At 41.5% G+C, this 25,102-nt stretch overlaps 1 protein-coding gene across 1 annotated transcript in view; it reads left to right on the forward strand.

Moving 5' to 3' along the window:
• Positions 1 to 25,102, forward strand: part of LOC140477383 (collagen alpha-1(XV) chain-like) — a 262,607-nt gene that overhangs the window by 5,736 nt on the left and 231,769 nt on the right. The gene's annotated exons all lie outside the window — the stretch shown is intronic.

Raw genomic sequence — 25,102 nt, forward strand, 5'->3', positions numbered from 1 at the left:
GCAGTAGCAACGTCACTCGCTCCAGATCCTCTGGTGGGGTTTCTCAACATCTAGCGTTTTTGGCTCATTTCGTAAAATAGGAAGCTCATTAATGAATCATTTAACATGCAATAACCTTTTCAATTGGCAACTCATCCCTGCCTAGTGAAAGACTTGCTGCTTGTCAAAATGATAATTGATGACTTGAGATGTTTCCAGTATTGAGAGAAACCTGGGCAGTTTCTCATCTGATGCTGTCACAAATCGTGACACGGTCATGTTATTCAGATCCCTATAAGATTCAGACTAAATTCATAGTTTTTCATTTTTCCATGTTATATTTATTTTGGAGGCTGTTTTATTACTTACAGATTTTCTCCTGTTGCTTGCTAGATTTTTTTCGTCCTCCATAATTGTATTGGTTTGCCTTTATTTAGAATCACTGGCTCACGTTGAAGGCATTTGTCTTTGTTCAAACAATGCAAAGGCTCCATGTGGAAATGATTACCTAGATTACCTGCTAACTAGGAAATGTATCCTATTATTTAATAAAAAAAGAACAAGCAGTGGAAATGTTCGGACTTAGGCTGAATATTTCAGCCGGAACAGTTGTTGAGACTCAATCACACCAGACTAACAGAACATCTGCTCTGCACCAAGAATCCAAATTATTCTAACAGTTATGCTGATTCTGATTGACCTTGCTTCTCTTATTGCTATCAATCAAAAAGTAAATTAGCTTTGGTACATACATAGCCTTAGATCATCATTTGTGATCAAGTGCAGATTACTCACTGTTTCCTGCTCTAAGTTGTTTTGTCTTTCTTAGTGCTGTAATTATAGACCTATATCAACTTATTATCTGTAGTCCATTTTCCACCTACATTTGCATCTAGGCCACATGTATACTATCAAGACCCAGATATTCCTCACTCCCACAACTCTCGACCTCTCCACTGCCTCTGTGTTGCCAACCTGCTTGTCCAACATCCAGACCTGGAGAGGCCACAATTTCCCTGCATGGATCCTTTGGAACAACCTTTGATTCCTCTTTATCACATCTACTCTCCACATCCAAGTTTTCATTACTTCAAGACTCAACTACTATGATTTATTCCTGGCTGGCCTTTCATCTTCCACTTTTCAAAGCCTTAAACTTATCCAAGACGCCATATCTTGACACCATATCTAGGGGGTGGCACGGCAGCTCAGTGGTTAGCACTGCTGCCTCACAGTGCCAGGGACCCAGATTCCATTCCAGTCTTGGGTGACTGAGTCGAGTTTGCACATACTCCTTGTGCCTGCGTGGGTTTCCTCCGGGTGCTCCGGTTTCCTCCCACAGTCCAAAGATGCGCAGGTCAGGTGAATTGACCCGTCTAAATTGCCCATAGTGTTAGATGCATTAGTCAGAGGGTATTGGGTCTGGGTGAGTTACTCTTCGAAGGGTCGGTGTGGACTTGTTGGGCCGAAAGGCCTGTTTCCACACTATAAGGAATCTAGTCTAGTCTTGACTTGCTTCACATCTGTTCATTTATCTTTGGCACTGCCTCTACAAGTACCTTGAAATTAAAGTCCTCATATTTCAGTCCCCCTGCTACCTCATTGCTCTTACGTTCTCCATCCCTGTAAACAGCAAATAACTCTCTGTTCTTTGATTCTGTCTCTTTGCACCTCATCCAATTCCTTCATTGCATTCCTCCCTCATCCCACTGACAACCATATCTTTAATCATGTATGCCGTACGCTGTGGAATTTCCTCCCTAAACTTTTCCACTTATCCTAAATGATCTTCCTTAAAACCTATCTCTTCGAACAAACTTTGAGTTAACTGTCCTAATGTCCTCTATATTGGCTCTGTGTCCATTTTTGCAGCTTTGGGCAGTCAGTTTCCAACATTGAAGGAGCTATATAAATACAATTATTGTTTGATTTCCACAGAAGTTTGTAACATATATTTGACTTCTAAACAAAGAACATTTCCAAGCCTCCACAGTTGCTCAAGCCCAGTCTGAAAAGGCTGACGTGTACTCAGCATAAAGTATCTACAGTGCATCACTGACTACATTGCCATTCATCAAGTGTGAACCAGCCTTTAAGTGCCAGTGTCTCTTTATTCATTGCCAGACCTTTGCAGACTTATAGGCAAAATATCAGTAAATTTCTCTCATTTTCTTCTATAAATTACATCTCCTTCTCTGGATTAAGGCTCTAAAGCTGTGTTGTCAGTGTTAAGATTTCTGTTAGTCAATATTAGTCAGGAATCTGGGTGACCATATTGCAGCCCTACATCTGACCCATGCCTATGTGCATTAATCACCGAAAGTTTGCTCTAATAAAGCATTGTAAAATCTTATGAACGTTACATAACAGGTCCAGAATGAGCGTGGCAAATGGAGAGAGGTCACTCTGGCTAACCTATCATTAATCTACCTCACTTCTATTGTTTTCTCTGTGGCTGGTTGGCCCATGATACTGCACATGTAGTGATTTGGAGCATTCTGCAGTAAGTGTGCACCATATTATCTAGTAAAAGTGGTAAGTATAAATGAGTATGAGTTTATAACTTGCCTTTCTGTTTCAATGAAATTTTATGTTTTAATACTTATGTCAATTATATCACCCCAAAACAGGACACTTATACAATTGCTCCCTTCCTCATCCATCAAAGTGGACTTAATATTTGAACTAATCAAAAAGTGGAATGCTGCAGATGCTAGAAATCTGAAAGTAAAACAGAAAATGTTAGACAGGCTCAGCAGTTCAGCTATATCTATGGAGAGAGAAATGGATAAATTATCTCATATTTTGACTGTGTCAAATTTGAGGAGTTGCATGGAGGCTAAGAGCTAAGAGTTCAGAGATGTTCCCTAATCCAGTGCAAAGCAGCCTCACAGCAACATTGCAATGAAGGGAGTTGTTGAGCTCCCCAATGCAGTTGTGAAATTACTTCAAGGTGTGCCATATTGATGTGGTTATGCTGGCGTTTTGCCAACCTCCATGGATGGAGGATGCAGACAGTCACTCCTGTGGAGCATTCTCTAAGATATTTGATTAGATTACTCACAGTGTGGAAACAGGCCCTTTGGCCCAACAAGTCCACACCGACCCTCCGAAGAGCAACCCATCCAGACCCATTCCCCTACATTAACTCCTTCACCTAACACTATGGGTAATTTGGCATGGCTAATTCACCTAACCTGCACATCTTTGGACTGTGGGAGGAAATCGGAGCGCCCGGAAGAAACCCACGCAGACACGGGGAAGATGTGCAAACTCCACACAGACAGTTGCCTGAGGGGAATTGAACCCGGGTCTCTGGCACTGTGAGGCAGCCATGCTAACCACTGAGCCCCCGTGCCGCCCTATTGGGTAACATTGGCCAAGGTTGAGGCCTGGTGAAGACACCAGTGCCTGCCAAATACCCACTCTGACTGTCATGCCTGGAAAGGCACTATCGAGTTTCTCACTGGGATCTGGTGAGAAACAGCAACCTGCATACAAATGAAATGGGATTAGGAAATAGTGAGATATTAAATCATGGGAATAGGTACTCTCCACTTACTAGATATTTCCAATGCAGCCATGAAAATCTTAAACAGAAAACTGTACTTTTTTTTCTTTGATGAGAGAAAAGTCATTTTTTTCCCCATAAGACCTGAAAGAACAATGGATGCTGGAAATCAACAACAGAAACAAAAACAAAAACAGAAATTGCTGAAAAAAATCTCAGCGGGTCTGGGAGCATCTGTGGAGAGAAATCAGAGTTAGTGTTTCGGGTCCAGTGGCCCTTCTTCAAAACTGAATTCTTCAGGACTGAGACCTGCTGAGTTTTTCCAGCAATTTCTGTTTCCTTTTCTGCATTTTCACTGTGTTCTCCCAAATTATTCTCCATTGTCCACATCATTCAGAAACTGGGAAAATTCAGCCCCAACTTTCAGATCAAGCATCTTGCATCGGAATTGGGTAAACCTAGAGACCGAACAGGCTTTGAGTAAGGAGTGGGTGCGACTCAAATTAAAGGAATGCCTGTGAAAGGGGATAAGACTGGAAAGAGCGAATGACTGAAAAATTAGTCCTAGACACATATTTTGTTTCTGAAACAAAAATAGAAATTGCTGGAAAAGCTCAGTAGGTCTGGTAGCATCAGTGGAGAGAAATCAAGATTTAATGTTTCAGGTCGAGTGACACTTCCTCTTTGTTTCTTGTATCACCATCATTCCCTTTGGCCCTGTTTGACTAACTCTTCCTTCATTCAGTCTCCCCTGACATCCACCTTATCACAGGCTTTCCATGACCTTGTCCCATTCACTTATAGGTTAACTTTTCTCAATTCTGATGGAAGGGCCTCAACCTGAAATTTTAAAAGAATATTGTTAACTGTTACCCTCTTTACAGCTGTTGCCTGACCTGCTGAGTATGTTTCTGCATTTTCTGTATTTTTGTTAACAGTTGAACTATTCAGGTTAATATCAACTAGGCGAAAGTGAGTACTGCAGATGCTGGAGACAAGAGTTGAGACTGTGGTGCTGGAAAAGCACAGCAGGTTTGGCAGCATCTGAGGAGCAGGAAAATCTAAATTTCGGGCAAAAGCCCTTCATTAGGAATTCCTGATGAAGGGTTTTTGTCTGAAACATCGATTCTCCTGCTCCTTGTATGCTGCCTGACCTGCTTGCTTTTCCAGCACCACAGTCTCAACTCTATTCAGGTTAATGTTGATCTAATAGCTGTTATTGTTTATTCCAAAATGAGAAAATGTTTGTTTCAAATCCTCGGGACAAGTCACTTTATTAAATCGAAGTGAATTTTGCATATTTACCCACAGCAAAGACACTTCTAGGTTAACCTTTCAAAGCTTTCTGTTTAAAAATATGGAGAAAGTAACTGGCAATGCTGTGAGACAAAGATTAGAGAAAAATTCCACACTTGTGGAAAAACTGATATCAGCAGACAGTCAGCTTTTCAACACTACAACATAGGAATGTTCACTTAGGGTTGTGCAATGAACTTATCCTTCAGTAAGATTTGTTTCACTTTAGACATCTTATATTCTCTTTCTTTAATGATCTACCTATTCCATCATGTGCTTTTATTTCTGGAACATTTGAAATGATATTGGTCCCTATTGTTTGTGTCAGTATGGTAGTAAATTAATTGTGTCAATGGCTTGATAATCCAAAGGACTGGATTAGTAATTCAGAGCATTTGAGGTCACTTTATATCAGAGGAATTTGGGAAATGGCATTTACTTCACAAAAAAAAACTGCCATCAGTAAAAGTAACTATCCAGTAGTAATTAATCACAACTGATTCACTAATGGTCCCCTGACCTTGCCTACGTTTGACAATATCTCACACCAAGTGGCCTATGGGTTGCTATTTAATTTGTTCTGTCAAGTGAAGATTGCTGGCTAGGTCAGCGTTTGTTACCCATCCCTACCAGCTCTTGAGAAGGTGCTGATGAGCCACCTTATTTAACTGCTGCAGTCCTTGTGTGTACATTCACCACAGTGCTGTTAGGCAGCGATTACCAGGAATTTGACCAAGCGACAGTGTTGGAGTAGAGGCAAAGTTCTAAGTCAGGATGGTGTGTGACTTAGAGGGGAACTCGCTAGACATGACATTCCCATGTGTCTGCATCCCTTGACTTTTTCAAGTGGTAGAGGTTGCAGGTTTGAACTAAGATGAAGGGTACTTTGGTGAGCTGCACAACTCATTTATAGATAGTGCACATTGTTGCTGTGGTGCATTCATGGTGGAAGGAGTGAATGTTCAAAATAGAGGACTGAATGCCAATCAAACAGACCGATTTTGTTTTTGGATGGTGTTGAGTTTGTTGATTGTTGTTGGAGCTGCACTTATCCAGACAAATAGAGAGTCAGTTACCTTTCTGTTGACTTGTGCCTTGTAAATTGCCTACAGGTTCTGATTTTGGAGACTCAGGAGATGAGTTACCACTCTTGTCATTAATTATATAGCTGCCTTTAGTTGGAGTAATGCCCAGCATAAAAAAAGATGATTGTAGTTTTTGGAGATCAATCACCTCAGCCATAGGAAATCACTGCAAGGGTACCTCAGGGCAGTGTCCTAGGCCCGACCATCCTCAATGACCATCCATCCAAAGTAAAGTCAGAAGTAAGTTTGGTTTGCTAATGGTTGCACGTATTTAAACCGTTCAGACACTGAAGCAGTTTGTACTCGAATATAGCACAAACTGGATAACAAACAGGCATCAGCTGACAAGTGGTAAGTAACATAGCTCTCATACAAGTGACAGGCAATGACTATCTCCAATCAGATAGAATTTAAGGATTTGTCCTTGACATTCAACAACATTATCATTGCTGAATGCCACACCGTCAACATCCTGGGAGTTACCATTGACCAGAACTTGAACTGGACCAGCTTTATAAATGCTGTGGCTACAGGAGTAGGTCAAAGGCTGAGAATTCTGCATGGAGTAACTCACTTCTTGACTCACCAAAACCTGCTCACCATCTACAGGAAATAAGTCAGGAGTGTGATGAAATACACTTTACTTCTTTGGATGGGTGCAGTTCCACTCAATGAGTTCAGTACCATCCAGGACAAAGTGGTCCACCTGATCAGCAAGCCATGTGCTACCTTAAACATTAGGTCTCTCCATGAGCCAATACCTGCAATGTGTACCGTCTCTGTGAGGCTCTGCAGCAACTTGCCAAAACTTCTTTGATTGTAACAGCCAAACATGGAACTTCTACCATCACCACCAGCATCATTGAGTCGGTCAAGGACTGCAGATACATGCAAACACTGCCAAATTGCAAGTTCCCCTCCAAGTAACACATGCACCTGACTAGAAACAAATTTCTGCTCCTTTAGTGTTACTGGGTGAAAATCCTAGAACTTCCTTCCGTCTACAGCACAGCGGGTGTATCCACAGATGGCAGCAGTTCATGAAGACAGCTGAACAGCAAATAGGAATGGGTTGCAAATATTGGCCTTGTCAGTGACGTGCAAATCCCATGAATTAATTTTTTTTAAATCCAAAACCTGAATGTTGTCCAAGTCTTGCTGCTTTTGAACTTGAACTGCTCCTGTTTGAGGATCTACGTATGGAACTGAGCCTGATATAATCTTCAGTAAGCAGCCTTACCTCTGGCCTTGTCTGTGTCAGCAATGGCTCAGTTGGTAGCACTCTTGCCTCTGAGACAAAATAGTGTGAGCACAAAATCAAGGCCAACTTTCCAGTGCAGTGCTATGGAGTGCTGTGGAATAGGAGGAGCTGTCTTTCAGATGAGATGTCAAATCGCTGCCTGCCTGCTCTCTCAGGTGGATGTAAAAGATGTTTTGTTTTGAAGAACAGGAAAGTTATTGTGGGGTCCCGGTCAATATTTATCTCTCCAGCACCATCACAAAATTTGATTAGCTGGTCATTATCACATTGCTATTGATGGGAGTTTGCTGTGTCCAAATTAGCTACCACATTTCCAGCATTACAATAGTAATTACTGTTCAAAAATATATTGCCAATAAGACATCCAATAGTCATGAAAGGTGCTACATAAATGCAAGTCTTTCCAGTGATGAAGGAGAGGTAATTCATGAACAAAACTGACAGTCATTGGGACATAAGACCATGCAGCTTCACCTCCGTTTGGCTGTTTAATTATTCATCACCAGTCACGATTAAATTAGATTGAACTGCAGAGCTTTGATTTGATCTGTTTGTTGTATGATCACTTGGTTTGGTTTGCCAAATGCTCCTTTCACTGTTTAGCATGTATTTAATCTTGTTTTAAAAATTCACCAGGTTGAAAGCTCAGTGTTAGGGTCTTCCTAGTGCTGCTCCTGGCATGTACTATTGCACTACAGAGTGAGGAATATGTCAGGTCATGAGATTACAGATTGTAGTTTAGTTTATTAGATTAGGTTAGATCCCTACAGTATGGAAACAGGCCATTTGGCTCAACAAGTCCACACCAACCCTCTGGAGAGTCACCCTCCCAGACCCATTCCCCTACCTATATATATCCCTGACTAATACACCTAACACTATGGGCAATTTAGCATGGCCAATTCACATGACCCACACATCTTTGGATTGTGGGAGGAAATCAGAGCACCTAGAGGAAACCCATGCAGACACGGGGAGAATGTGGAAGCTCCACACAGTCACCCGAGGCTGGAATTGTACCTGGGTCCGTGGCGCTGTGAGGCAGCAGTGCTAACCACTGAGCCACCAGTAGAGTACAATTCTGCTGTTGCTGATGGTCCACTGTGCCTCATAGATGCTGAATTTTGAGCTATTGAATTTGTTCTAAATCTATTCCATTTAGCACAATATAAGCTACACAAGCTAGAGGGTATCCTCATTATGAAGATGCAACTGTATCTTGATTGCAGCTATGCAGTGATCATTATACTCATACTTTTATACATAGATAAATGAGGTGAGATTGAGATCAAGTTGGTTATTCTGTTTTCTTTGTTCTCTGACAACCTGCAGCATGTTAAGTGGATCAGTGTGAAACAAGAACAGCTCTTTCTTTTGTTTGTAGGATTATTCAGACAATGTTGTGTTACTGATCTCTATTTCCTAGCCCACAGCATCCCAGCTGACTCTCTTTATATGTGCTTCCGGTCCTTAATCAAACAATGCTCATCATCTGTGTATCTTTCCCACAATTGTCCAAGCATGACTACAACAGGGAGGTATGAACACCTGGACAGCTGTGTGTAAATGCCTTCTCTGCATCATTCAGCAAAAAGGCCCCCCACTATTCTCTAAGGGATACTAGAGAGGGGGAATGAATGGAGCACTTAGCAGCAACATCCACATTTAGAGAATGTATGTGTGTATAGAAAGAACAAAATTTATTTTGTTCTATGAAGCTGAGCAATATTATTTGGCAGCATTTTTCGAAGTACATTTCATTTGTCAAAAACAAAGCTTGCAATTCAGAGGAATAAGGTGATGGTGACTTTCTATTTCTCTCTTTTCATGAAAGGGTTGAGACTTTGGCTCTTGTTGGTCACCAGGATCTCTTGTTCTTGGAAAACCGCAGCAGAAAATCGTGCCAGAATAAAATGTGATACCTCTGGCTTTATAAGATCCAAAACCACATCCTGAGCCATTGAAGGTTGTCTCCATGTTTCACTCAGTCTATTCTGTTCATTTGTGGAAAAGTATGGCCCCACATTTAAATAAAGAGAAAGCTTATAAACTTAAAAGTAAGCACAGGCATTTTCAGCCCAGTGCAAACAGAGCAAACTAGAGCCTTTGTGGACAAGATCTCAAAGAGGAGAGACTTTGGTCAGAAAAATTCAGAATAATTGGGAATAAAAAGTTGAAAAAACTTTGTAAATCAACTTTATCTTGTGGTACATTCCAACTTTCTTGGACTGAAGTCTCAAGTAGCTGGACTCCCTGAACGGCTTGCATCTATTTGTCCTGTAGGACTGAGGGTGGTCCAATCTCTACCTGCAAGAACACATGTCCCAGACTCTGGTTGGACCAATTCACTGACTCAGTGGTCATTGCCATGACTGGAATAGGATGATCCCATGACCTACTGGAGCAGAACCTCCCAACAGACTGTGGTTCTCTTTCACTTCACTAAGGACTGCTCATCTTTGACTTTCACACATTGCCATTGGCTTGAGTCACATGCAGTGTATTTGCCATGTAAACTGCTGGTACATGCCACAGATCTGACTTGGTTTATCACAGTGCTGCATGGTGATATGTTCAGTCCCTATCCAACTGATAGATTGACTGTTCAGTGCTCTCCACCATCACAAACTTCTTTCTCTCCCTGTGTGCTATAGAAACAATGTGTGATACACAGAGACACCTCAGTGTGTAACACATTGTTTTTATAATACACGGGGAGAGAAAGACGTTTGTGATAGTAGAGAGCACTGAACAGTCAATCTATCAGTTGGATAGGGACTGAACATATCATCATGCAGCACCATTCAGCCTGTAGCTCAGAGCTGAAGACAGTAAGTTGTGTGCTAAGAAAGCAATATAAAACAGTGAGAGTCTGGCAGCCTCCAAATAAGCACTAAAGTGAATGAGTGCTATGTAAGCAAGCTAGGAGCCAAGAGATGCATGTATCCATGTGAGTGGAAAACCCTCTGTGTAGATACATTACAGTGCACAAAGCAACCTGGTCGAGCATGCAAGTCATCGGTGTCCCTGTGCTCTAAAGGAAAGTGTTGAAGGACTGAAGCGGTGTGTGAGGTGGTCCGAGACTAACCGGTATGATGTGATGAGGCTGGTAGTTTGCTGACTGAAGGCCCGAGGAGGATGGTGACCATGGAGCATTCAGATTACAGATGTAATCTGTACTGAAGACAATTGCACCACGGCCAGGACAAGAGTTCAGTGAGCTGCAGCACCAGGTACCTGCTCTGAATTACACAGCAGGAATTTGTGCTGAGTAGTTTCCCAGTGGAAGAGAGAGGAATTAGAAGTGGCATATAAATGAGGTGGATTTGTATTTTGATAAGTTGCAAATGCATAGAAATAAGGTAACCGCCCCTCAATTGTAAGATTGTGAAGTCTGCGTTTACACTTTGAGGGGAAAATTGGGCAAATCTCTCTCAATTAGTAGAATCTGATTTTTCATTCTTGTAATATTTTCCCACCTTTCTTGTCATTACTCACACCAGACGAGAGAGGGTCAATTCTTCCCGCGTACCCTGTTCAATAGTAATTTTGTGATTTTTAATGCATCTGCTGCAGCAGAATTATGCAGTGTCTGCCCATGGCATCTGGAAGCTTCAGGACCTTCAGGTTCTTTGCAATGCTTGGGATGTTTAGAAGGATTGCGTACATCATTGCTGACCGAGACTTACTTGGAAATGGGGAGCACGTTTGTGAGATACTGAAGATGCTATCATCTGCTGTGCTGTGAATCACTGCACGGAATATTTGGGAGTGCTGCTCCAGATGTGCCCAAGCCTAACATTCCCATTAGTGAATACCGGGCTACATAAGTTGAAGCAACCATGTGCTGCTTTGTCAGCTGCATCTACAAAATATAACAAACACCACTGAGAAAAGCTGGCAATACGTCAAGAACCTGAATAAAGAGCTGTACAAACTTTACTTATAACCATAACCACATAGCGAACTGTACCAAAATGTAAATACATAATGGTAATAAAATGTATTTGACTTTGAAAAGACATCACTAAATTAGTAACAACTTCTAACATCGACGTTCATTAAATTGCTCAGTTTTCTGGACTTCATCCCTCATCATATCATGTAAAAGACGACCTGACATTAAAATATCCAATATCTTTAACAAGTGCACATTTCTGTAATAAAACATCCTTGCATCAATACCACAGAGCTACAGTTCAGTAATCATTTCACCTTCACACTGGTTAGAAGCTTTCTGATTTTGTTCCAAAAGCTTTTTTTATGAGCACTAGATCCTATGAGTTTGGATTGCTAACCTAATCCTGATACAGGAGCTGTTAATGTTTGCTGTGGCTTCTTTGAGCAGACAAAGGAATGGGAGATAGAGGAGCAGCCTTTTGGCTCTTTCAGCCTGTTCCACTGTATGCTAAGATGATGGCTGATTCGGCTATGAAATCAACCCCACCTTTCCGTCTGCGGCCCACTAACTCTTGACTGCCTTACCTATCAACAATCTATCTAACTCAACCTTTAATAGCTCTTCCATCTAATGTGATGATAGTCTTAGGCATGTGACAGTAGAGAGATCAGCTTTAATTTACAGCATGGAATATTTAAAATTGTGAACTTGCAGTTAAAAGTTGCATTCTTTTAAAAATCAAGTATCCACTTCATCACCCTCTGACATTTGTTGAAAATATTCTTTCATGAAGCAATTTTCTTTACTAAAGGAATGGAAGAGGCCAGTTGAGTTTGCGAGTGCTTACTTCTCTGCAGTTCATATAATATGGGTTTACAAATTGCTTAAGTCATGTTGCAGGAATTTGTTTATTGCAGATAGCATCTTAAGAATCAGATTGAAATCTTTCAAATAATTGAAATAGGAATTCTGCCCACACCCCTTCCCATTTGTAGCTATTTCCTCCCCCCGCTACCTAAACACACTCACGTCATGTCACATTCCACAGCTGAAGACCACAGCCAGCCTTAGTGGGATCTTCATTCTACCTGAAGCAGTAAACTAAGTCCCATTGTACCTCCAGCTGGTGATTTGGAACAGCCCAGAACTGGATCTGGGGCTGGTTCATTGCCCAGGCAGGGATTCCTTTGTATTCCGATTGTTCCTTGCAATTCCTCAAAATACAAAGAAACACACCGTGGCGATTTGATGGTGTTCGAACATTGTTGTGACTATTTAATTTGGAATTGCTGAAGTGGAATGCTTGCCTGCCAGCTGTTTGGAGGCTGAGATTTTATTCTTCAGTTTCCCACTGGTGAAGTTTGGCTGCAAATTTAATATTCACTGCAGTAACTACAATGGTCTCAGTAAAAGTTAAAGTCTCAGTATCGCGTGATAAACTGACCAATTAGCTGCCTCAACTTTTGCAAGTTTATTTTGCGTTGGCAAAAATAAATTATCACATGGTCTAAGTGAACCTGAAGTGATCAATTTTCACGCTTGGGAAAATAAGTGGATTGCGCTGGTAAGCTACCCATACTGATAAGCAAAGGACCTCCAGGCAATTTGCGGCCTTAGCTCATTTTTAGCCAACTGAGCTGCCAAATGTGTGTCTTGGTGTAACTCCACGTTGAAGCCTTTAGATTGGATTGGTCAGTCACCAGCAAGGTATGTTGGAGAAGATGGGTGTGCTCATAGCCACAAGAGAATGAGGCTCATGCAATGTCCAAGGCCACCAGAGACTGCCCCTTATCACAGACACTGCCCCTTATCACAGACACTGCCCCTTATCACAGAGACGACTCCTTACCATAGGCCTGCCTGAGACCGCTCTCTACCCCAGACCTGGCTGAAACTGGTCCATACCTCAGACCTGCCTGAGAATCCCTTGTCCTCAAGATGTGCCTTAGCCTGCCAAGTAGCTGAAACCTGCTTGAGATTACCTTAGGGTTGCCTGCAAATATTTTCCATGTTACTTCACATTTCACTGACTTTAGCTTGCGCCCATTTATACCACAGTTGGACATCTGCCTAAGATGCAATGTGTTGCCATTGTCGACTCTTCTTTTAGCGGACCTTGCACAGTGGGACCAGACAAGTCTGAACATTCATTGCAGTAATGCCCATTGTATTGTTGGGACACAAAGTGAACAGCAGCAGATTGGCCATCACTTGTACCTCCTGCCAATTGTTTCAGCTTTGGGCTGGGATAGCTGCCATTAAAATAACCTGTGGGGTGAGATTGTAGGGAACAGCAGTGATACGCAATGAGTGTCCTGGTCACATAGGTTTTGAATTTCGGGAGGCAGCAGGCTGGTTTATTATTGAGGAGCTATCCACACTCGCCTTTGGACTGTGCCCTCCATAGTGACAGCTGACCCAGTGCCACCTAGGCTTGTGTTCTTGCAAGCTGCACTTTCCCAGTCCGAATGCAGAATTCCTACTTACGGCTCTCTGAATGGGGAATTCAACATTCCGCTGCCAAGGGCAGCACATGTGAAATGCATATCTGCACCAAGAAAAATAATGTAATAAAATGTGGTTAGGTCTGTTAAAGTGGCTGAAAACTCTGAGTGCCTTTTATAGGTCATGTTGAACCTTTCAGACTCTGCAATGAGTTTTACTGCAATTTTAAGGGAAATTATTGAGGTACAGAATATCCCTGCAAGTGATTTCAATATCTGGGTCACCTCAGTCACCTGTGTCCCAATGCTGCAGGTTTTAGTAAAAATGCCTGTAAAGTTCTTGTGTGAAAAAAAGCAATTAATCTTGGCAATGTTTGGCTCAGCCAGAATTTATTTCCCATTCCTGGTTACAATGAGAAGGTAGTGGTTAGCCACGATTTAAAAAAAATTCTTTGTGCTGCTTTTGTTACAACTGAGTGCCAGACTATTTCAGAGGGAAGTTTCAACTTGGGGCCAGCTTGGGTCACCTACAGGCCAGCTTGGATCCGGAAAGAATCTTGGATTTATGAAGTAATCTCACAGTCCGAAGATATCCAAAAGCACTCTACAGCCAATAAACTCTTGCTGAAGTATTGGCTTTTATTATAATGTTAGAAAGCATGAAAGGTAGTTTGTCACCAACAAGACATGGCAATGATATGACGAATATCTGATTTGATTGATAGGACAGGACAATACTTCAAAGTTATAGACTCCCTGCAGTGTTGAAGCAGGTTCTTCAGCTCATCAAGTCCACATTGACCCTCCAAAAATCATCCCACCCAAACCCATCCCATCCCTGTAACTTCTGCATTTCCTGTGACTCACCCACCTAACCTGCACATTATGGGCAATGTACCTTGGCCAATCCACCTAACCTGCACATCTTTGGATTGTGGGAGGAAACTGGAGCACCTGGAGGAAACCCACACAGACACCGGGAGAATATGCAAACTCCATACAGACAGTTGCCCAAGGATGGAATCGAACCTGAGTCTCTAGTGCTTGTGAGGGAACAGTACTAACCACTGAGCCACCATACAGGCCATGTTAGTTATACCATCGTACCTTTTGCATCCACCTGATAAGGAAGATGGGGCCTCGGTTTAACCTCTGTCTAAAAGGTGACATTTTCCCACAGTGCAACATTCTGCCAGTCTGGCATTAAGAGGTCAGCCAGGATTATGTGGTCAACTCTTCAAGTGGAGTTTGAAGACCATATGGAGCGAGTGTTACTTCTGAACCACAGCTTATGTCTACAATCCGGTTGAATCAGTATGATTTTTGAAGTTTAACTGATATGGGAGGTTTGTTGCTGTGGCTCATCCATGATGTTAACACTCTTCACCATCCTGATGTTTGTTGAACCCTTTCCATTTAGTAACAATGTAAGGTTGATGAGGAGTATTGATAAGTTGGAATTTTTAGTGACTCCTGTCAGTGTGACTATAAACACCAACCATAGCCTATACCATCAGCAATGCCCATTGAGTACAATACAGACTTACTGTCCTGATGTGATTCATAAAAAAAATTCAATGTTCACTCTGGGATGGAGCCAACTTCGAATCATCCCCAGCTGCATTTATTTCACTGCTGGAAGGAGGGCTGTTTTTGAAACCACATTGGTGGCCCTGTGATTTCTTCAGCACTTCGGAATGATTCTGACATCAGAATAAAAGTAGAAAAGTCATGATTATTCATTTCCTTGTGCATAGATGGATTTATTTGATTGTCTCAGTTTAGAATCAAACAGTGTATCACATGGAGGAGGAAAAGAGACTTGAGTCTATATAGCTCCTTTCATGACCATGAAACGTACCAAAGCACTATATCCCCCAATAAGATACTTTTGAGATTAGTCTCTACTGTAATGCAGAAAACACAGCAGCAAATGTGTGCATAGCAAGATCTCACAAATACACTGCGTTAATGACTGGATAATCTGTTTTAGAGATCTTAAGTGAGGGATACATATTGGGTAAAACACAGGGGGATGGCTCCCCTGCTATTCTTCAAAATAGTAACCTGGTATCTATTACAGTCACTTAATAACCAGCAAGAATTTACAATCATCAGGTCACAGAGATATGTAGCACAGAAACAGACCCCTAGGTCCAACTCATCCATGCCGACCAGATATCCTAAATTAATCCACTCCCACCTGCCAACATTTGGCCCATATCCCTCTAAACCCTTTCTATTCATATGCTCATCCAGATGCCTTTTAAATGTTATAGTTGTACCAACTTGCACCACTTCCTAGAGCAGCTCATTCCATACATGCACCACCCTGTGCATGAAACGTTTGTCCTTTAGGTCCATTTTAAATCTTTCCCCTCTCACCCTAAACTATGCCCTCGAGTTCTGGACTCCTTGACCCCAGGTAAAAGACCTTATCTACTTACCCTATCCATGGCCCTCATGATTATGTAAACCTCCATGAGGTCACCCCTCAGCCTTCGACACTCCAGGGAAACAAGCTTCAGCCTATTCAGCCTCTCCCTATAGCTCAAACCCTCTAATGCTGGCAACCTCTTTGTAAATCTTTTCTGAACCCTTTCAAGTTTCTCAACATCCTTCCTATGGCAGGGAGATCAGAACTGAATGCAGTATCTCAAAAGTGGCCTCAATATGACATCCCAATTCCTATACTCAGTGCACTGACCAATAAAGGCAAGCTTGCCAAATGCCTTCTTCACCATTGTCTACCAGCGACTCTATTTTCAAGAACTTTACGGCAGTATGATGCAGGTCATCTCCTTCAATAGCAATTATTCCAAATATAATTTCAAATCAGTTGATACAGAGTCCAAAGAGAATGGAGTAAATTCTCCCGACCTTCCTAAGAATGTGAAGCCCAAGGAACCAATGAAACTCTTTTGAAGGTATAAACACTCTCGGAAATGGAGCAGCTGATTTATCCATAGTGAGGTCTCACAAACTGTAATGTGCTCATCTCTGTTCGGTGGCGTTGATGGAGAATACTCTCGAACTGCCCTACTCTAGTCGAGTAGGGCCACTGGACCAATCTATGTCAACTCAAAGGGCAATGGATGCCTCTGAAGGTGCAACACTCTCTTTGTACTGGAGTATCGTCATAGCTTATAATTTCAATTTCTCAAAGGGTGATGGAAATACTTGAACCCACAACCTCTGGACTTAGGGCATAAAGGGTAACTGCTGCCACTGAGCCCTGGCTGACATCTAGATTTAAAATTACTCATGCTAAACATAAGTACATCTTTATGTTCCCAGTCCAAGAAAGGGCATAATGAAGTGTACGATAGAGCTTGAGGGCAGCACGGTGGCTCAGTGGTTAGCACTGCGGCCTCACAGCGCCAGGGACCCTGGTTCAATTCCCGTCTTGGACAACTGTCTGCGTGGAGTTTGCACATTCTCCCCGTGTCTGCGTGGGTTTCCTCCAGGTACTCCGGTTTCCTCCCACAGTTCAAAGGTGTGCAGGTGAGGTGGAACTGGCCATGCTAAATTGCCCGTAGTGTTAGGTGCATGGGTAAATGTAGGGGAATGGGTCTGGGTGGGTAGCTCTTCGGAGGGTCGGTGTGGACTTGTTGGGCCAAAGAACCTGTTTCCAGTCTGTAGCTAATCTAATCTGATGCTCTGAGTGAGAAAACCATGTCCAAAGCGTGTAGGAAGGGTAAAAGATTACATCGGTCTGGTTCTCTGACCTACGTCATAATGGGTCAGGAGGATCATGGCATTTATGAACATATTTCCAACTTGTGTATGAAAAATGTTTTGAATATGACCAGCAGCCAGTGAGTGCTCATTTTGTGGCATCGCCTGTGAGTTATTTTGCTGCTGAAAATGTTCTATTCTTCTGTGCTTCCTTGAGCGCACTATTGAGAAATAATTCCTCCTATAACAATATAAATCAACCCATGTCTGGCAATGGAATTTAATGAAATACTACCAACATGTGGAACAGGCAGGGGGTATTCGGCGAGGAGCCCAGGTTTTATTACACTTTAATAAAATGATGAATGCTTTATGCTCCCATGGTGAAAGAGGAAGCTGGAGGCCTTAGCGTGCCGCTGCAAAATAGTGGAGGCTTCAGGAGTTGCTTTCCAAAATTACATTCTCAGAAATGGTGCCATATCCACTGGAAGAACATATCTAGAGACTGTGGTGCATATCTCATTGTGGAAGCAACATAATTTCTGATCTCTGCTCCCAGCTAGTGACATTGCCACCTCGTGTTCAATTTTGTAGAATTATCTTTTGATTGTATAAGAAGAGCCATGTGTATGTCCTCCCTGGAGAAAGTGAGGACTGCAGATGCTGGAGATCTGAGTCGAGAAAGTGGTGCTGGAAAAGCACAGCAGGTCAGGCAGCATCAAAGGAGCAGGAGAATTGACGTTTCGGGCATAAGCACTTCATCAGGTATATCCTTCCTGTTCAAGTTTGGAGTTGATTGCTGCCCAGTGCCTACCTACTGATACCCTCAGTACTGCACTGAAGGACCAGTCTAGATTTTATGTTAAAGTCTCTGAAGTGAAGTTTCAATTCACAAGACTGTTAGGAGACAAGAATATGACCAATAGCCAAAGCTGATGGTGGAAATTGTAATTTTCATCTGAATTGTGAAAAGGTTCAAATTTAAGTGAGTAAATGCTGCAACCATTATAAATCATTTTAACAGGGTCACAAATGTTCTCAGGAAGCATGCCTACAAACTTTGGGCCTCCATTTTCAAACTATATTGCTGACTCTCAAAACCTTTCACTGGAAACAGGCAATAAACACTGCTCTATCCCTTCCCCAGAATAAATAAAATTCATAAATAAAATTTGTACACAAATTAATCTTGACCAAACTTCACAGCCTAGCTCAACTGGTGTTATGAGAAGTTGAAGATTTGGTTAAATATTTTTAATCTAATAATGTACTGATCATACCAGGTTGCAGAAATGTATTTGTTTCATTTGAACTCATCGTGCTGAGTTGTTAAAAGATTATTGGTGGGTTGATAAGTTTATGAGTTGATTGCAGTATGCCATAATACATTGACCAGGAGTTTCGTGGAGAGATTTAACAAAGATAGTTTAACAAACTTATAAAATAAAATCTACAACTTGTATCAACTGGCAATCAATTTTATGTAGCTTTGATTGGAGACTGGAGAGAGTCTGAAGAAACAAACAAGGAGAAAATTGGAGAAACTCAGCAGGTCTGACAGCACCAATGGAGAGAAATTCAGTCAATGTTTCAAGTCTGGAATAACTTAGACTTATTGAGTTTTAGAGATATACAGCACAGAAACAGACACTTCAGTCAATATATCCATATGCATGCCGTTTAAATGTTGTAATTGTACCAGCCTCCACCACTTTCTCTGGCAGCTCATTCCATACACGCATTCCTTTCTGTGTGAAAAAGTTGCCCCTTTTAAGTCTTTCCCTCTCTCACCGTAATCCTCTGCCCTTTAATTTTGGACACCCCTACCCAGGGAAAAGAGCTTGTCAATTCACCCCATCCATGCCTCTAATGATTTTATAAACCTCTATAAGGTCACCCTTCAGCCTCCTATGCTCCAGTAAAAACAACCCCAGCCTATTCCGTCTCTACCTACAGCTCAAACCCTCCAACCCTGGCAACATCATTTTAAATCTTTTCTGAATTTCAGAACTGAAAGAAATCTAGATTAAGTCCAAATCATGTTTACTTGTTTAATGCATTATTAAAAACTTTTGTAGAGAGGAAACATCTCAACCCCTTTCTCCTGTTAACAGTTAACAGTTTGATTAGCTATATTAATATTTCTCCTTTGGGTTACAATGTCAGCAGTCACTCTAAAGTTGGAGGCTTTGACCACTAAATGGCGCTGCAAAGTGCAGAACACATCCTTGAAGTTTTCCTCCCAGTCTTACCACTTTGTAGAGAAGAAAGCATTAGGTTCATGGCCCGACTTTGGACAGCATCACAAGCAATTCACCAGCATCTTTTAGAAGCAGGTGGCTTTATTTAGCAAGCTCTTTCATTTATGAACGATTGTTGATTGCAAACAATTGTTAAGATCCCCATGGAGATAACCTGACATCTAGCAGCCTAATTGTATTTTGCTGTCCAGGTTTTGGTTCTTGTGTCTGCTGCCTGTTCTGGAGTGCTGTCCTTTCAAACTCATTCAGCAAAGAGCGAACGCAGTGACATTTCAAAATTTATCGAGCGTTACTGCGTGTGCTGAATTGTCCAAGAAGGAACCAGTGTTTGCTAAGTGCTTGATGTGTGGTTGAGCTACATTCTGTTGTGTGTGCTTGCCATGGCTTTATTGAATCTGCATTCAAATTGAAGGCTGGTGTGTGGGTGGCTCTCAGTCGCAAACCCAAACAGCACTTTTGTTAAAGAAAGAAAGACTTGCATTAATATGGTGACTTTCACAACCTTAGGATGGCTAAAGCATTTACAGATAATTAAACACTTTGAAGTAAAGTGACTGCATTGTATTACAATTCTATAAATTGCATGCTACAATTATTACACAACTGGAAGTTAAAATTGTTATCCTTGGAGCAAAGATGGTTTATTAGAAATGTTCCTAATCTGAGGTGTTTTGATAATGTAGATTGAAGGAAACTATTTTAATGGTAAGCACATTGATTAACAGAGAGCACAGATTAAAAATACTTGGAAAACACCAGAGGCCGATGAGTTTTTTTAATGCAGCAAGTTCTTGTGCAGTAATTGAAAGAACACTGAAAGCTGATTCAGTAAAAATTTGTCAAAGGGAACTGGATAAATACTTGTTAAGAGTACTTTAGCAAAGCTAAGGGGAAAGAGAAGGGGAATAAATTAAATGTTGGTTCCACAAAAAGCCAGCAGAGACATGATTCAGCCTATCTCCATGCTGTAAGATCCTATGAACACGATAAAGGTAATTAGTTAAGGCGGTGTTGAAGGGAGAAACAAGTAAATTGACTGAAATCAGTTCACTGAAGTTGATTATTAAAAAATAATAGTTTCACACATTAAAGCATCTGTTTGTGACGTGTTTGTAATTAAGCTTAAAGTCAGGATTCAGAGCATTAAATTGATCAAATTGGCTTTTTTTTTAATGCAAGGATGAAAAGAATTTTTTTTGAAGGACCTGTGTGTTCTTGTCACTGGTTTGAGGCATTCTGTATGTTTTCTTTTGTCTGTGTCCCAGTCATCCTGATATCCGGCTTTGTGTGTTTGTACAGACTTTGATGGATGTATTGGTGATGTTTGCTACCTCTACTCTCAGAGTCCCAGTTTAGATAAGCTGAGCTTGTGAATTTGCCTGACTAGTGTCTGCCTCTTATTCACAGCTTGTTACCTTCAAAAATATACTTTATTCATAGAGTTTATAAAAGTACATGCCATGATCATTGAATGCTGACATTAATAAAGTGTAAAACAAATTCAATGGATCCAGTTGGTTCAATGAAAGGTGCAGGAAAACATACTAAGAGTGAGGTGTCAACCTGATGAAGCTACAAAACCGACTACCTGTGTCTCTAATAGTAGAAGCAGCACATGATAGACAGAGTTAAGCGAACCAACAACAACTGGAACAGATCTAAATTCTGTATTTCTGCCACAGCCAGTTATGAAATGTGGTGAGCAATTAAACAACTCACTGGTGGAGGAGGCTCCATATATATCCCCAACAATGATGGGAGAGCCCAGCATATCAGCACATTAAATCAGTTGGTAGCATTCATAATAATCTTCAACCAGAAGTGCTGAGTGGATGATCCATTTCAGCCTCTAGTTGAGTCATCATGATCAATAAATGCAAATTTTCAACCAGTTTGAATCACACCACATGATATCAAAAAACAGCTAAAGACACTGGATACTTCAAAGGCTATGGACCTTGACACCATTCCAGCAATGGTACTGAAGAATTGTGCTCCAGAAATAGCTCTGCCCTTCGCTAAGTTATTCCAATACAGCTACAACACTGACAACAACACCTGACAATGTGGAAAATTGCTTTTTCACTAAAAACAAGACAAATCCAACCTGACTAATTACCAAACCATCAGTCTACTCTTGATCATTGAAGTCATGGAAGGATTTTGTTGACAGTACTACTTGCACAGAAGTAACCTGCTTACTGATGCTCAGTTTGCGTTCTGCCTGGGCTACTCAGCTCCTGACCTCATTGCAGCCTTGGCTGAAATGAGGACAAAAGATTTGAATTCCAAATGTGAGATGACAGTGACTACCCTTGATGTCTAAGGCCACATTTGACTGAGTGTGGCATCAAGTAGCTCTTGCAAAACTCGAGTCAGTGGGAATCTGGGAAGACTCTCTGCTGGTTGGATTCATGACTGACACAAAAGAAGATGGTTGTGCCTGCTGGAATTTTAAATACCTCAATGATCTCAGCTCTGCTCTTAGGAAAGTAAGCACAATTTCTTTAATCTTACCTTGTATCTGAAATTCCTCATTCCTGGTATAATTCTAATAAATCTTCTGTGAACTGTCTCCAGGGCTTTAGCGTCCTTTGTTAAATAAGGTGCCCTGAACTGAACCCAATAATCCAAATTCAGTCTGCCTAATGATTTGTAGATGTGCAGCATCACTTCCTTGCTTTTATATGTATGCCTCTATTTATAAACTCAAGCTTTTGTAACAAGTGTTTCCACTAGTCACCTTCAAAGAATGATGCATTTGAACCCTGAGATCCCTCTCTTCCTGTACTCCCCTCAAAGTTCTATTGTTGAGTTTTTTTTTTGGCTCTCCATGTTGCTTTTATCAAAATATATCACCTCACATTTCCCTGCAACGACATTCAGCTCCCAGGTGTCTGCCCATTCAGCCAACTTGTCAATGCCCCTCGAAAGTGGTTCAGTGTTATCCTCACAATTCACTACTCTCCTCAGTTTAGTGTCACTTACACATTTTGAGAATTTTCCCTCAAAATCATTTATATAAATTGGAAAAAGCAAGGGTCCAAACACTGATCCCTGGGGAACACCACCACATTCAACCCATCTGCAATCAGTGAAATGCTCATCTATGGCTATCCTCTGTTTCCTATCTTTGAACTAACATCTAGTCTGGGATTCATCAACTCCAAATATTTCTAGTTTGTTAACCAACCTGCCATGAGGCACTAAATCAGATGCTTTTCAAAAGTCCAAATAAACAACATCCACAGCATTATCCTCATATACTGCCTATATGATTGTAAATGATCAGAACCATTCATGACTCCTCAGATTCTCATGCAGTCCATGTCCATAGTTGCAGGACCCAGACAACATCTAGGCTTGAGGTGGTAAGTGGCAAGTAACATTCAGGCCATCTCCAAAAGGAGAGAATATAACTATCACCCTTTGACATTTAATAGCATTGAAAGCTCCACTCTCAACATTCTTGGGGATAGCACTGACCAGAAACTGAACTGGACCACCCATGTAAATGCTGTGGCCACAAGGGCAGATCATAAAATATGAAATCTATGATGAGTAATTTGCCTCATGTCTGCCCACTATCTATAAGGCACAAGTCAGGAAGGTGATGGAATAATCTCTACTTGTCTAAGTAGATGAAGGTCCAAAAACATTCAAGAAGCTGGCTACCATCCAGAAGAAAGCAGTTCCCTTGATTGGCATCCCATTCACTATCTTCAACATACACCCCCTTCACCAGCAATGCACAGTGGCAACAGTGTTTACTATCTGCAAGATGCATTGTAGCAATTTGCTAAAGGTCCTTCAACACCACTTTTCCTGTTATGATTTCTACTAACAGGAGATGCATGAGAACACCACCATGTACAAATTCACCTTCGAACCAAACAGTATCCTGGTTGGAACTGAATCACCATCCTTAAGTACTTCTGGATTGAAATTCTAGACTCCCTTCCTAGCAGCACTGTGTATGTAGCTATAGCCCAAACATTGCAGCAGTTCACCACCACCTTCTCCAGCACAGTTACAGATGGGCAATAAATGTTGGTCTCTTCAGCAGCACTCGTATCCCATAAATGAATAAGACAAAATTTACTATTACTCTACATTGCTCATTACTTTTGTAATTACATCGTCAGTTGTACAGTGCACATTACATGTTAAACAAATAGATCAAGGTGATTTTCACAATTTTTGGCTCCTTGGTGTACTATGACAGAAAGGTCATTTACAGTGTCCTTCATCCATTGCATCCTTAGCTGTACTAACTTTAGTAATTCCTTTGGCAGTAGTCCTAGATTTTGGAATGTGCCAGTCTGCAACACTCAATCATAAATGATCGGAATACAAGCAAGTTTCGTACAGATCAAAGAGTATTTTTCACCAGTTTGATGGTTGATGGTCCTCAGTAGCAGTTGATGTCCATCTCAATTTATATGCCTGGAAGTAGTTATGGAGCACAGTGTCCTTATGGAGCATCATGGAGCTGCTTGGGATGAACATCAACAAAACCCATTGCATCTTTTCCTGACCTGCTTTGCAGAGCTGCATTCAAGAATATGTAGCCAGCATTCTATTTCGAACCACACTCACCTCAAATGGAACGTGTGGAGGGAGAGACACTCCGGACATGCAAGAAAGATCTGAAGGGGAGGGTCCTTCTCACCATCAACCAACCTATGTCTTGTACTTGTTGGAAAACTCTGGTGCTCAGGTATTCTACCAAATGACTTTGGCAGTCAGCTTGGAGAACCAGCTGACAATAGCCATTATCTCCTTCCCTGCAGGACCTCAAGAACATTAGGCACGGACCATGGACTGATAAGACATAATCAGATAAAAGCAAATTACTGCGGATACTGGAATCTGAAACCAAAAGAGAAAGTGCTGGAAAATCTCAGCAAGTCTGGCAGCATCTGTAAGGAGAGAAAAGAGCTGACGTTTTGAGTCTAACTAACCCTTTGTCAAAGCTAAAGAAAAGAGGAAAAATAGTGAGGTATTTATACTAGGCTGAGAGAAGGTGAGTCATGGCTCCAGAAACAAAGGTAGCAATAAAGAGGTGATAATGACAGTACATAGAGAGATTGTAGGGAGATTAGGAGCTCTGAATAACCAAGGCTGAAGCCAGTGCTATGTGACAAAATATGTGGGGGTTGGGGGGTGGGGGATGGGTGAAGCAGAGGCAAAATGGAAAACAGGGGAGAAGGGTAGCAAAAGGGGGAAGAGGAGAAGAAAAAGGTGATGAGAGAGTGGGGAGCGAGAGAAAGAGAGACAATCAAGAAGTAAGAGGTACAGAACAGTGAAAAACATATTTTAAAAAATAGATAAAATAAATGAAAAAAATTACAGAGCAGAATGAAAACAGTGGGATCGAGATGGGATAATCATCTGAAGTTGTTGAATTCAATGTTGAGACCGGCAGGCTGTAACGTGCCTAGTCGGAAGATGAGATGCTGTTGCTCCAGTTTGCATTGAGCTTCACTGGAACATTGCAGTAGGCCAAGGACAGACATGTGGGTATGGGAGCAGGATTGTGTGTTGAAGTGGCAAGCTACGGGAAGACATAATCAGAGGTGATTTTTGGTATAATCATTCCCCATGAATGGTGGAGATGGTGTGGCAGGATTCAAAGTAAAGGAGTATCGCATTACAACGTGACCAGCCCTGTCCTTCACAACAC

This window comes from Chiloscyllium punctatum, chromosome 5, assembly GCF_047496795.1.
Source record: "Chiloscyllium punctatum isolate Juve2018m chromosome 5, sChiPun1.3, whole genome shotgun sequence".
NCBI classification, from domain to species: Eukaryota; Metazoa; Chordata; class Chondrichthyes; order Orectolobiformes; family Hemiscylliidae; genus Chiloscyllium; species Chiloscyllium punctatum.